Raw genomic sequence first — 12,609 nt, forward strand, 5'->3', positions numbered from 1 at the left:
CTTCTTTATGCTCTTCTAGGGTCTTCTTGATTTCCTTTGTCTCCCGTACGATGGTCTCATTGTTCATCTTCAGTTCTTTGAGTAGCTGCTCTAGGTGCTGTGTCTCTTCTGATGTTTTGATTTGGGTGCTTGGGCTTGGGTTATCCATATCGTCTGGTTTTTTCATATGCTTTATAATTTTCTGTTTTTTTTGGCCTCGTGGCATTTGCTGAACTTGATAGGGTTCTTTTATGATTTGTAGACCAATTGAAGTCCTTATCTCTAATTTATCAGATCTACAGCTTCATAGAGTACACTTTCTCTAACTAACCAGCAGGTGGCGTCCACGAGCCACCTGTTCTCCACAAGCCAGTTCTTCCCTGCTTAGCCTTTTTGGTGAGTGGGGGAGTGAGTCTTGTGGGGTCCAAATGGTGTACCAAGCTTGCGTGTGTAGTTGGCGTTGCCTGCCCTGTATATGGGGCGTGTTTCTGGGCAGTCGGGGAGGGGGGGTGGCCCTAACAATCAAATCTCCCTGGTGATCCTAGAGTTTTAAAGCTGCTGCAATAGTCTAATCCTTCAGTTCAGTCCCGCCACAGTTTGTCTCTGCCACTGACCCACAAGTCCTTGGTATTGGCGTATGGCTCCTGAGACGTTCAAGTCGGCCCCTCTTCCAGGCTGTGCACCCCAGGTCCTCTGTTGAGGGATGACTGTGCTATGTCACAGGTGAGTGCCATCCCCCCAGGGCAGTTCTGGGCTGCTGGGCTGTGTAGGGAGGCTCCCAGTCTGCTGAAATGACGGCTGAATGGGGCTTTGTTAATTCACACTGCTCTACCTTCCCAACTCTGGGACAATCAGCTGAGGTTGCAGGGAAGGCTAATGTCCACGCTCAGTTTTGTGGTGTGTGCCTGTTATTTGAAGCACTTTCGTCACACTGGGTTGTCTGGGGCAGCTCTGGGCTATGGGGCTGGTGATGGGCAGGAGTGTTTCCTGTCCACCAGGATGATGGCTGTGAGCAGACACCCCCCTTTTCTTGGGAAGTTGTGGTGTTTAGTGAATTTTCTCAGCCACTGGATTATTGCCTTTTGTCTCAGAGCTCTCTTAGTTCTGCTCTTGACTTGACCTGCCCAAATTGCAAGTCTTTGAAGCTTTCTGTATTGGGCTTCTTAGAGTAATTGTTTAGAAAAAGAAAAAAGGATTAAAAAAAAAGGGCCCTCCTCAGAGATCTAATGGGTTATTGAAATGCTAAGAGACAAAGCAACCAGGGCCATTAAGGAAAGGTCCACAGGGCAGAGAGATCAGCTTTTCTTCAGGATTTGCATATGTGCCTCAGGGCCTGAGCTCTGCCCTTCCCCTTTCTGTGTTCACCAGAACTCCAAAAATCCTCCGCTTTTATTTTGGAGTTTTTCGTGTTGTTTTTTTTCTATGCCTGTCTCCTCTCTGCTGGGCTGGCTGCTCTCAGATTCTCTGGTGTCTGGTCTCAGTCTATCTATGGTTGGAGTTTGGATCAGTAGAATGAGTTTCCAATAAGGGCTGCCACTGCAGTTCTCCCTTCTCCTTCCCGGAGCTGACAGCCCCTCCTCCCACGGGACTGAGCCTGGCAGGGAGGGGCGCGGGTCCCCTGGTCACAAAAACTTACAGATTTCACTGATCTCAGCAGTTCCACATTTTCATGAGTGTTGTATGAAGTATGCCCAAAGTCAGATTGCTCTGTGGTGTCCAGTCCACGCAGTTCCTGGCTTTCTACCTACTTTCCTGGAGGAGTAACTAAAACATACAGCTCACCAGTCCGCCATCTTGCCCCACCTCAATAATTAGTATTTAAGTGTTTATCATGGACTAGTCTCTGTTCTGAATGTTTTACATCTATTAACTCACTAAATTCGAATGACCACCCCAGTTTTTAGCCTCAGTTTACAGAAACTGGGCCCCAAGTATGTTAAAAAGTTTGCCTTAGGTCACACGGTCCCATGTTCTTAATCAGTGCCCATATGGCCTCTCAGAAGATGATCACTCAAAACTTGTCACTAATTTTATGGAAAGACGTTAATAAACCAGTTATCTTAATCACCAATCCTAACTGTCTTTTTTGGGGAACAGATATTTCTGATAATCCCCTTTTGCCCTGCAATCCTTCTCATGTTAGACAGCAGGTAGGGAAGCCCTGACTTCCTAATTGGCACAGGGAGGTCACAAGGAACACAAAGGAAAAAAGGAATAAATTCTTTTCTTTCCAGTTTCAAAATAAAATTTGGAAACTTCCTCTAGAGACAATAGAATGAAAGAAAAAATAAGTTTGCATTTGGATTCTGACTTTTGAGTTCAAAAACAAAACAAATCAAAATCTATGCCTTAAAAAGGCATATACTGCAGAATATAAATTGATCCAATTACCCAACCTGGATTTAAGAAAAATCCCTTGGTCTGTGACTTTCTAGGGGTGTTGCAGAGGAAAGCAGGAAAGGAAGTCATTAGTAAAGATCTCTGTGCTTCACCTTCACAGCCCATCCCACCAAAGGGGTAGGATGATGCAATAACAGAATCCCAAATGGGTCTTGAGGAATCTAAGTTAGAGGAGACTTATGACTAATTCTTGTAGGGAAGGCTGGGTGACAATATCCTTGCAAGTTTCTGCCAGGGCAGAAACAGTCGTGCAATAGCGTCAATAGATCCAGAGAGACCAAGACAGCCTGTTCAACCAGACTAACATTAGAGCAGCAGAATTTTGGCATGTACACAAAAAGCATGGAAATTGACTGAGAGAGACTTAGTGGACCTGGAGGGATCTCAACATTAGGATTTAAAAGGACACAGAGCATGCAGATCAACAAGCAGAGAACTCCAGGGACTCAGACATCTGGGCACACAGAAACAATAGTGCCCACACCAACCCAGAGCATCGCATCCCAGCAGAGGCCAGCACAGGCCCGGTGCCCCCAGCCAATGCCAAACCTTAAACCCCGTAAAATTTAGATGTGGTCCCAAAGACAGGGAGGGGAAAAACTGAACAGGCTGAGAAAATCCTGAATTGACTTAGAAAATCAAGATTAAAGGGGGAAAACCCTGCATTTGCTTAGAGAAAGTTTTCTGATATCAGGCACAATAGTTACTGGAGTTAAAAATTAAGTTGTTTCAGAAAATAAAGCTGCCCTGATTTGCACATCTGAGAAAATTGCAAAATGTTTACCCACTACATCTCTATTCAGGAGATCAGCAGCAATAAACCTCTTTTCTGCTCCTACACACATGGCAAATAACAAAAAAAAAAAAAAAAAGAAAGAAAGAAAGAAAAGTGAATTACATACCCCCTCCGTCTTACCGAAAGTTACAGAGGGTTATGTGCTGATCCCAAGATCAGGAAATCAAAACACACAGCTGAGAACCACCACCCCAGAAACTTACTAAAAGAAATAGCTTGGGTTAATATGGAAATTGGTGCACCGATGGAATAAGGGTATTTGTTACCGGAGGCACCAGAGAAACGCCATATTCCCTAATAAAGAACCCTGCTGACAGCATATTACAATGAAGGCAGTGATTGGCAAACAGCAGGTTCAAATAGGCCCATAAACAAACATTGAGAAACAGTAAACACATAAGACAATTCATTTGGACACTTTTATATGCAGCATGTATAGGATTTAAAATAACATTCCCAAGTTAAACTGAAAACATTACTATGTAAATGCCACAACGAAGTCAAATGAAATAGTAAATAACAGCCTTGCAAATTGGTCTTCCTTAAGGGCACTCAGGAGTTGGATTGCGTGCTGCTTTTTGAAAGAAAAGCCCTCCTCTCTATCCATCATGTCTGTTTTGACAGCAAACCCATTGACCAGCATATGTTTTGGAATTTCAGAACAATTGACTTCCAAGGGCTAAAAAACATTCATTCTCCACCTTCTTAGAAACCTCATAGGAGCCACGGTTGACAATAAAAAACCATCGTAAATCTAACTCAAAAGCTGAATCACTTTAAAAAGGGAATGGATGCCCCTACTCTCCACATTGTTTGTACACATCTGTGTTAATTCTCCCACAGACTCGGCTCACACAGGCAGGAGAATATCCATCAACAGGAGTCCCCGCACACAAGTGCAGAATGGCTTCGTAGAAAAATGGAGTCTTTTTGTGACTCCCTATTGTCTCCTTCTAAAATGTAAGCTGCTTGTTGATCTCATCACACTGAGTTATGTCTCAGTGAAGTATTGAAGAGATCCAGTCTGCATATATCCTTGAAGGTTTGAAATAATGGCTCAATGAACAGATGTATACTTTCTCCCAGCAGTTCTTTGTGGAAATGAATTTTTATGAGCCCAAAATATCCTGAATATGGCCCTGATTAAAAGTCAAGTTAAAATAAATGCCGTAATTTTTTTTTTTTACAGAAACTTGAGAGGAATTTTAGGCAGTTATTGACATAAGAACTCTTGAGACTGCAAAAACAGTGGATTTGCAATGAGCCTTTGCTTAGTGAAGTAAAATAACACTATAGGACAAAGGTAAAAAGCATAAGCCCTGGAGCCACACTGTCTAGGTTTAAATCATTCACTTTTTAGCTCTGTGACTTTGAACAAATTACTCTGCTCCTCCACACTTCAGTCTTTTCTTTAAATATCGGGGCTAGTAAATAACAGCTACCATATAGAGTTGCTGTCGAGAACGATATGAATTAATATGTACCTACCCGTTGAACAGTGCCTGACACATAGTAAGTGTGCAGTTAATGCTAATTATTATTTTTATACAGGTAGATGAGAAGCAGTGAATGGGCATGACAGTTATCACAAAATTTAAGTTACAACCATCTTCTATATCTTTAGATGATAGTTTTCTGCTTATCATTATTAACTAAAAAGGGCAAAGAACTTTCCTATAATATTTAAAATATTATCCTAATGGTTCCCAGGTCTGTTAACTATGAATGTTTTTACAGAAAACCTCATTTACTAGATATTTGTTACTGAACACTGTGATTACTCATTGTAATTGTAAACCATTTACCATGCAAGGCTGTTCTGACTCACCAACCTTATGATTAGTAAACAGCTAAATGTAGTTTTGCTGATTTAAGTCTAATTTATTCAATCATTATAAAAAGAATGTGCAGATTCTCCTAAAAGAGGCAACATAGCTAAAGGCATTCCTCATTGTAAAAGTGGATTTCAAAAAAAATAAGATGCCTGTAACAGATTTACTTTAAAACACGTTGAATATCTCTATTTGAAATGACAGCAATATCTTCTGTCTGGCAGCGTTCAACTTACTTTTAGATTTATTCACTGTTTTCTCGACTTCAAAAGCACTTGAAAATCTATAAAGGTGGAAAAAAATAACTGTTCATTTTCAATAGTTACATCAAGAATTCTTTTTCAAACTCTTTCACATTTATCATGTCTTCAACAAGTAACTATTACAATATTCTGAGACCTACCATCATGACAGTGATGATGAATTAAAAAAACATCATTCCCTCCTCATCTTTAACTGCCTGGAGCAATGCAATGTGTGCTTTTCCAAAAACCTTCTGACTCCACCAAGAATGAGGAGATGTGGAGGATGTGGCTGAGGACTAAGGGATTAGGAGCTCACAAACCGGAGACTCTTGGTTTGTTCCCTGTGGCCTGAAGTTCGGGCAGGTAGGCAAGCAAAGGGGAGAAGGGGAAAAGAAAGAGGCCAGTGCCGAGGACCAGCCTGTTGTTTATTAAACAGGTGGTTATCAGCTGCCCAGGTGTGCTTCTTCCCTCTGCAGACACACTTTTGGCTTACAGCTCTTAACTCCATCCCAACCCTTACTAAACCCTTATAATAAATGTCCAGAAGAGCCCACAAGGAACAGAGTGAGCCACCAGGTACCCAGCAAGCAGTCTCCAAGGAAGAGTCTGTGAATGAAGACTCATGGGCCCCTGAGCAGGACACCTGACCCTCCTACCAGGCCTGCGGATTCTAAATGGGCACAGGAAACGAGGACCAGGGGATAGGTTCAGGCTACAGTTCAGAACCTGAGATTAAGACTGAGGTTTAAACAGCTGAATCCCTGAATCTGATCCTGAGATATTACCCTCCACTTTTAATCTTGTGTCTGTCCTCAGAAAGGGGTAGTCTGTTCTAATCCCACCTGTTGGTGGTGAGTCCCAATCTTTCGAGCACACAGCCTCCTTTTCAAGGTCAAAACTTTTGCAGATAGTAACAGATTTTCAAAATCCATTGATTGAAAAAATAGTACTATGAAGACCACTTTTTAATAAATTTGGCTTTTTTTTTTTACTAATCACAAAGCATCCATGTATATTTTTAAACTAGAAGGACAAATATCTATAAAATAAATTTATCATAGTGCCTGACATGGTGTGAGCACTCAAACGTTAGCTATAGTTACTGCTACTGTTGATGTGTTTTTTTCAACTATAGATAATGCCTGTTGCACATATGGATTCTCAGAGCCCCTACAGTAACACAACAACATAGAAGCTGTACTAAATTCTAAACTTCTAAACTCTCAGTGGCAGAAATTCCATTTGATTCATATATGTCACCCCAACAGCATCTAGCACAGCATCTTGCTTATAGTAGATTCTTGATAAATTAATTGAATTGAATCTACTACCCTAAAATGTCAGGAATTGATGAAGGATCTTGGGTCTGCTCCTTAGTATTTTTAATGTTTCCATTGTTTTAAAATATATTTATATAGGTTTCTCCATTAAAAAAAAAAAAATACAAGTAACATGATTGTAATGCTATTCATGAAAGCCAGGAAGTCTTCTTGGAAAAGAGTAGGTATAGCAGAGTTCTGCCAGAATTTGTTCGCTGTATGACCTGATCACAGTTTTTATTCTGGGAGCCAGGGTGCTGACAAGGACTCAACTTCTGCCTGAACTAGTTAACAAAGAGCACTGGCTGATGGCCTCTAGAATAATCTAAGTCTTTGTCCTTATATAACAGACCCAGTTTATGTCCTAAAAAATAAAGAGCATTTATCAATATGTAAGGAAATATAACATCTCAACAGAACAATGGATAAATGTCATGAAAAGGCAATTCACAAAGAAAAAATTAAAATGGCTAATAAGCATCTGAAAATAAATTCAACCTCACAAATAATTAACAAAATACGAAATAGAACAACAAAGATATAGCATTTTCATATAACAAATTGTCAAATATTTTTGGGGAAATGTCCTTCCTAGGATAATGAGGATGTGGTGAAATGGGCACTCTGAAATTCACTCCTGATGAATATGTAAATTAGTGCACAGTTTTGGATTTTGGGATGGCTAATTTCATGTATCAAATTGGCTAGGATATGGTGTCCAGTTGTTCGATCAAGTAAGCACTGACCTGATTATTACTGTGAGGATGTTTTGTGGATTTAAATCGCCAGTCAGTTGATTGCATCTATCACTGATTACATTGACAATCAAGATGTAGCTTGCTATCAGCAGTGAGAGAAATCTCATCCAATCAGTTGAAAGTTTAAAAGGGAGAACTGTGGATTTCAGCAGTCAGAAGGAAGAATTTCCATCTCTGCTTCATCCAGCCCGCTTCTCTTGGGGAATTCATTGAGAAAATTCACTGGAATTCCCAGCTTGTGGCCTGCCCTATGGAATTCAGACTTGCCTGTCCCCATAGTCCGTTGAGTCAATTCCTGTAAGTCTCATAATATTTACATTATATATACACAATGTAATATAATTATATATAGATATAGATATATCTCCTGTTGTTTCTGTTTCCGTAGAGAACCCTGACTAATACAGATGCTAATTTGGTAATATTTACTAAAACTCACAAGAAGATTTATAATGATAACCTGGATGCTAGTGAGTAATTGACCTGTGGGTTAAATAATGGAATACCCATATGGGGTAGATTGCAAAAAAGGACACAATTGTTCATGCCAGCCCATATCCATGCCCTCTGCAAAGTGACTTTGCAGATCTTCCATGAAGATCTGTACATTCCCCCATCCCTTGAATCTGGGCAGGTTCCTTGACTTGCTTTGGCCAATAGAATGTGGCAGAAGTGATAGTATGCAAGTTCTGAGCCCAAACCTCAAGAGACCTTGCACTCTTCTGCCTGCACTCTTGGGACCTCTGCTTTTACCATGCGAACAGGCCCAGTTTAGCCTTCTGCAAGGTGAGAGACCATATGGGCCAGAACCAAGTCATCCCAGTTGCCTCAGCTGAGACCCTTGATGTGTGAGAAATCTCAGCCATTATCAGCAAAGCTGACCTGCAGCTGATCCACAGTAGACCTCAGCTACATAAGGGAATCTATCTAAGACTCGAAGAAACACCCAGTAAAGTCCTACCGAAATGGCTGACCCACAGGATCATGAATTCTATAAGGTTTTGTTGTTTTAATTCACTAAGTTTGGAGTGATTTGTTACCCAGCAATAGCAACTAATTTATAATATAATGATTATTATGGCGCTATTAGAAAGAATATATTAGATCTATGTGCGTTGGCCTGGAAGGATGCCTATGATATGTTGGAAAAGGAGAGTTGAAAAATCTTGCTTGGCGTAAGATTCAATTTTCCACAGGGGCGATACAAAATAAAACCAATATAATCACTGCCTCTGTGCAAGGCATGTATGTACATGCACCACTGGTTACCTCAGGAGAGTGGGTTTGGCAGAAGACGGAGGGGGATTCAGGGACAGAAAAGGAGAAGAGGTCATTAACTTTTACCTTTACCCATCTCTGTATTATATGAGGACAGCAACCAGCATGAATCACTTTTGTAATTTAGAAATACAGTTTTAAAGAAGGGTTATAAAAGCCAATGCCTAACTAAAGAACTAAGAAGTGTTTTGAAGCGCCTAAAGACTTCTGATTAAAGACACAAAGGCTCAGTGGTGGAAAGAACATGGACCTTTGGATTATGGACTTTGCTATCACTGAGAAAGAAAAAAAGAGAGAGAGATAGAGGGAGTTCATATGCTTGTCCCATTAATTCTATTCCTATAAATTTAATTCATAGGAAATATTCAGAAATGTGCATAAATAGTTATATGGAATTATTTCATTGTATGTTTTTTATTATGCCAAAAATTAGGGGGAAAAAAAACAACCAGTAAAATGGTTAAATAAATCATGGCAATTTCTTTACAAATATAGCCATGAAAACCATACTTAATGATCTGGAAGTACTTTTGCTGTTAAGGAAGAAAATGCAATAAATAACCCTGTATATAACACATCATTACAATTGTAAATGTCCATATATAAAGCTAATACACCGTGTTGTCAGCAAAGCTGATTTCTGTATGTTTAATTTAAAAGGTGGTTTTTATTTTCTTCTTCGTATTTTCTGTTTTCCCATTATAAATAATAAATATGTATTCCTTTGAAATAAAAATAAAAACATACTATAAATATTCCTAAAGAATCCTGGGAGAAGGAGAAGAGGAGCAGAGCAGAGGAATTGGTGAGAAAATACAAGAAAACCCACATGGTGTGGCTGTTCTGCTCATAACCCTCATTACTCATTTCCTTATCTCCCAGGGATACTGAATTGAGAACTGTCAAACAGGGGACATTTCATTAAATGAGCCAGATGCCGTAGATGATAGTAGATAATATTTATATATGCTGACTGGAATGAATCAGCAGAAGAGAGGCAGACACTGATAACGCAGAGGAGAGGACCTAACTTATGAAGTCCTTGACTTGGCAAAGGTGACAAGGTCAAGTACATAAGTAGAGGGATCAATCTTAATTTGAGCAGGGATAGTTTACCCAAGAAACAGAAAGAAAAGCAGAAAATATGAGTACAGGTGCAGAGGTGCAATAGGGTTGACATATGTGAAGCAAGAAGATGAAGTTACGTTGATTGCTTCTATTTTCTTAGTGAAATGAGAAATGAGGTTATGGGCCGAGAGAGAGGAAAGAAGAGAAGGTATGAAACAGTCTACATGCTGCCTTGTTGTCCTTATCTCACCTCCACTTGCAATGTGGAAAATCCCATACCCAAGGAATATATCTTAAATGGTTATCCTTTTCAAAAAAAAAGAAAAAGTTGTAGAGAAATAGGATAGTTAAACAAAGTTCCTGGCCATACTGAGCTTACATTTTTGTTGTTGAAATAAAACACATATGAATGATAAGGAAATAGTCAGCAAGAAAACAATTCACAGTCAAAAGCCTTATTAAATAGAAGGTGCACCATTTATGATACCGATAAGTACTATCCAAAGGCAGTGGAAATATTTCTTTCATTCATAGCTATTCTTCTGAAAGCCTTCGTGGGAGACCTTGTAAATGGCCTCAAAGGGAAAGGGTTTATGCAGGTAAAGAATCAAGTTAGAGTGGGTAATACAAGTTCAGAGCCAGGGTGTAGGAAGGAAAATGAAGGCCCGTGGAGTGAGGCCCGTATCTAGGAACAGACAGTGGTCCTAAGTCAGCCTCCAAGGAAACAGCCAGGGCACATGGCAAGGGCCTGCTCCGGGAAGATCTCTGTTGGAAAGGAGCAAGCCTTCCAGAGTGGCAAAGCCTGTGCTTGGGAGGCTCAACAACAGGTTTAGTTGAGGAACCCATGGGTGACTCTGACTCTTCTCACATTTACTCTCTCTGCCTAGCACCTTCTCTCTCTAACCAGCATCCTGCCACCCGCACTCACGCCACAGAAGGCAAGGCAGAAGGGAGACCTTTCAGCAGTGGAAAATCTGACTCTGGGAAGCCCAGCCTGCTTGCTCTGATCTGGACTGCTGTGCTCTTCATTTTCCAGGCCAGGGTTGGCTCCAACCTGGGGCTGTGTCACCCCTCAGACTCTGAGGCCTTGAGAATGGAGGGAGGTTGTATCTGCCCATGGTTTGGGGAGGTTCAAAGGGAAGCACGGGAAGTTGCACAATGGTGCCTGATACCTGGGAGCTCTTGACCATCCTGTAGGAAGCCAATCAGAAGGCTTAGGTCTCTTTTCTTTCTTACAGGTTCCAGGGAAAAGAGGGTTATGATGCCTCCAACAGTATCTGTGGCAGAGAGGGAAGCTGTGACTCTAATCTATGTCATTGGTTAATATTTGAATGTTACAAACATCCTCTCGAGGGAAGATTTATCTTCTTCATCTAAAATGATTGTTCAACAAACTGATGCTATTCAGTGAATGTCCAGGAGGAAGGCAAATTCATCAGCCTCATTGATTCTCCATTACAGCTGAGCACAGTATTCCTGTGCTCTCAGAGAGAGCATGCAGAGCAGTGATGGCGAAAAAGCCACAAAAAAAACCCAGGAGCCAGCTAAAAGCATCCCATGCTGCAATAGCCTGGAAAGACCCACAAACACATGCTGGGAGTGGCTGGGGACTAAGAGCTGTGAATGGTCCTCTCCTGGCTGGAGAGGAAACTGCTGGTTATTTTGGGAAAAACAATCCCACAGCAAAGCTCAGAGTATAGGGACCATAGTGGTGTCCAAGCCTCATTCTCAGAAGCATTCTCCTCCTTGGATCTAGTACCTGAGGTAATTGGGCAGCAGACAAAAATAGTATTTGCTCAAAACAAAGCAAATCGTTTTAAAAATAGCTGTCTGTCTGGACTTTGTCACCCTGTGGAACTCACAAGTCAAGCCAGCTCCTCCAGCTTTGCTCAGAACATTGCTGACTTCATCCTCTCCCTCCTCCCATACCACTCGGTAAAGAGGGTAGGCCAGGACAAACAGCTAATGTAGCCGGTCCCACAGCTGGTTTTACTGCAGCGCCCTCCCCGTGCGTGCGCACTCACACACATACACCTTTGGGCTCTGCCTGGCTGCTCTAAACCATCCTGCCCAGTGTAGCCAAGACTGTCTCTCTCTCTCTCCTCAAAACCATCCCAGGATTCCTCTTGAGACTACTTGTTACAGCAGCACCCAAACACCCAACTTCTGGGTAGCAAAATCATTATTAGTTTTCTATTGCTGCATAATAAATTACCACGCACTCATTTATTATCTCATATTTCTACCAGGAAGGCATGCTCTAGAGACTTCCACGGGGGCTTGATGAAGTCAGCAGCCATATTGGAGAAACCCGACAAACCTAAGGGTACGAGCAGCAAAATCCAGAATGTGGAAAAATCTACATACAGGACACAGGACCAACTTTCTTCAACAAATAAATTTCAAGGGAAAAAGAAGAGGGAGGAGAAAGCTCTAGCTTACAAGGGATTTAGGAGACAATATCAACCCAATTTAATGTGTGGATCTTATAATCAGGAAATTTTAAACACTGACATATCGCTGATATTAAAGAATTACTCTCAGGTTTATTTTTTTAAATGTGGAAACGGTGTTTTGGATATGTTCAATAAGACTAAAAGAGTCCTTACGTTTAGGATATATACTGAAATATTTATGAATTGAATGATAGAGAACCTTGGATTTGTTTCAAAATAACCAGAGTTGGAGGAGGTTTGTAGGGTGGATGGGAATGGGGATTAAATAAGATTGGCCATGAGTTCATAACTGTGGAAGCTAGGTGGTAGGGATTGGTATATGAGGTTTCACGACACTATTCTTTCATCTTTTGTAGATGTTTGAAATTTTCCATTAGGAAAAAAACTAAAGAAAAAGAACCTAGTCATTGCACAAAGAAATCATCAGAAATGCAAAAACATATTTACAATGCCCATTGAATCTTATTTAAAATAGCCA

The 12,609-nt window shown here is 40.8% G+C and overlaps 1 long non-coding RNA gene and 1 gene segment (V, D, J or C); one reads left to right on the plus strand and one right to left on the minus strand.

Moving 5' to 3' along the window:
* The window catches only part of LOC119532288, a 71,179-nt gene extending 65,884 nt beyond the window's left edge, over nt 1–5,295 (minus strand). The window contains exon 1 of the long non-coding RNA XR_005216504.1: nt 5,244–5,295. This is a non-coding gene — a long non-coding RNA (uncharacterized LOC119532288). The remainder of the gene's footprint in view (nt 1–5,243) is intronic.
* LOC119532271 overlaps nt 1–12,609 on the plus strand; it is a 456,157-nt gene that overhangs the window by 69,901 nt on the left and 373,647 nt on the right.

This window comes from Choloepus didactylus, chromosome 4 (assembly GCF_015220235.1).
Source record: "Choloepus didactylus isolate mChoDid1 chromosome 4, mChoDid1.pri, whole genome shotgun sequence".
In the NCBI taxonomy this organism is placed as follows: Eukaryota; Metazoa; Chordata; class Mammalia; order Pilosa; family Megalonychidae; genus Choloepus; species Choloepus didactylus.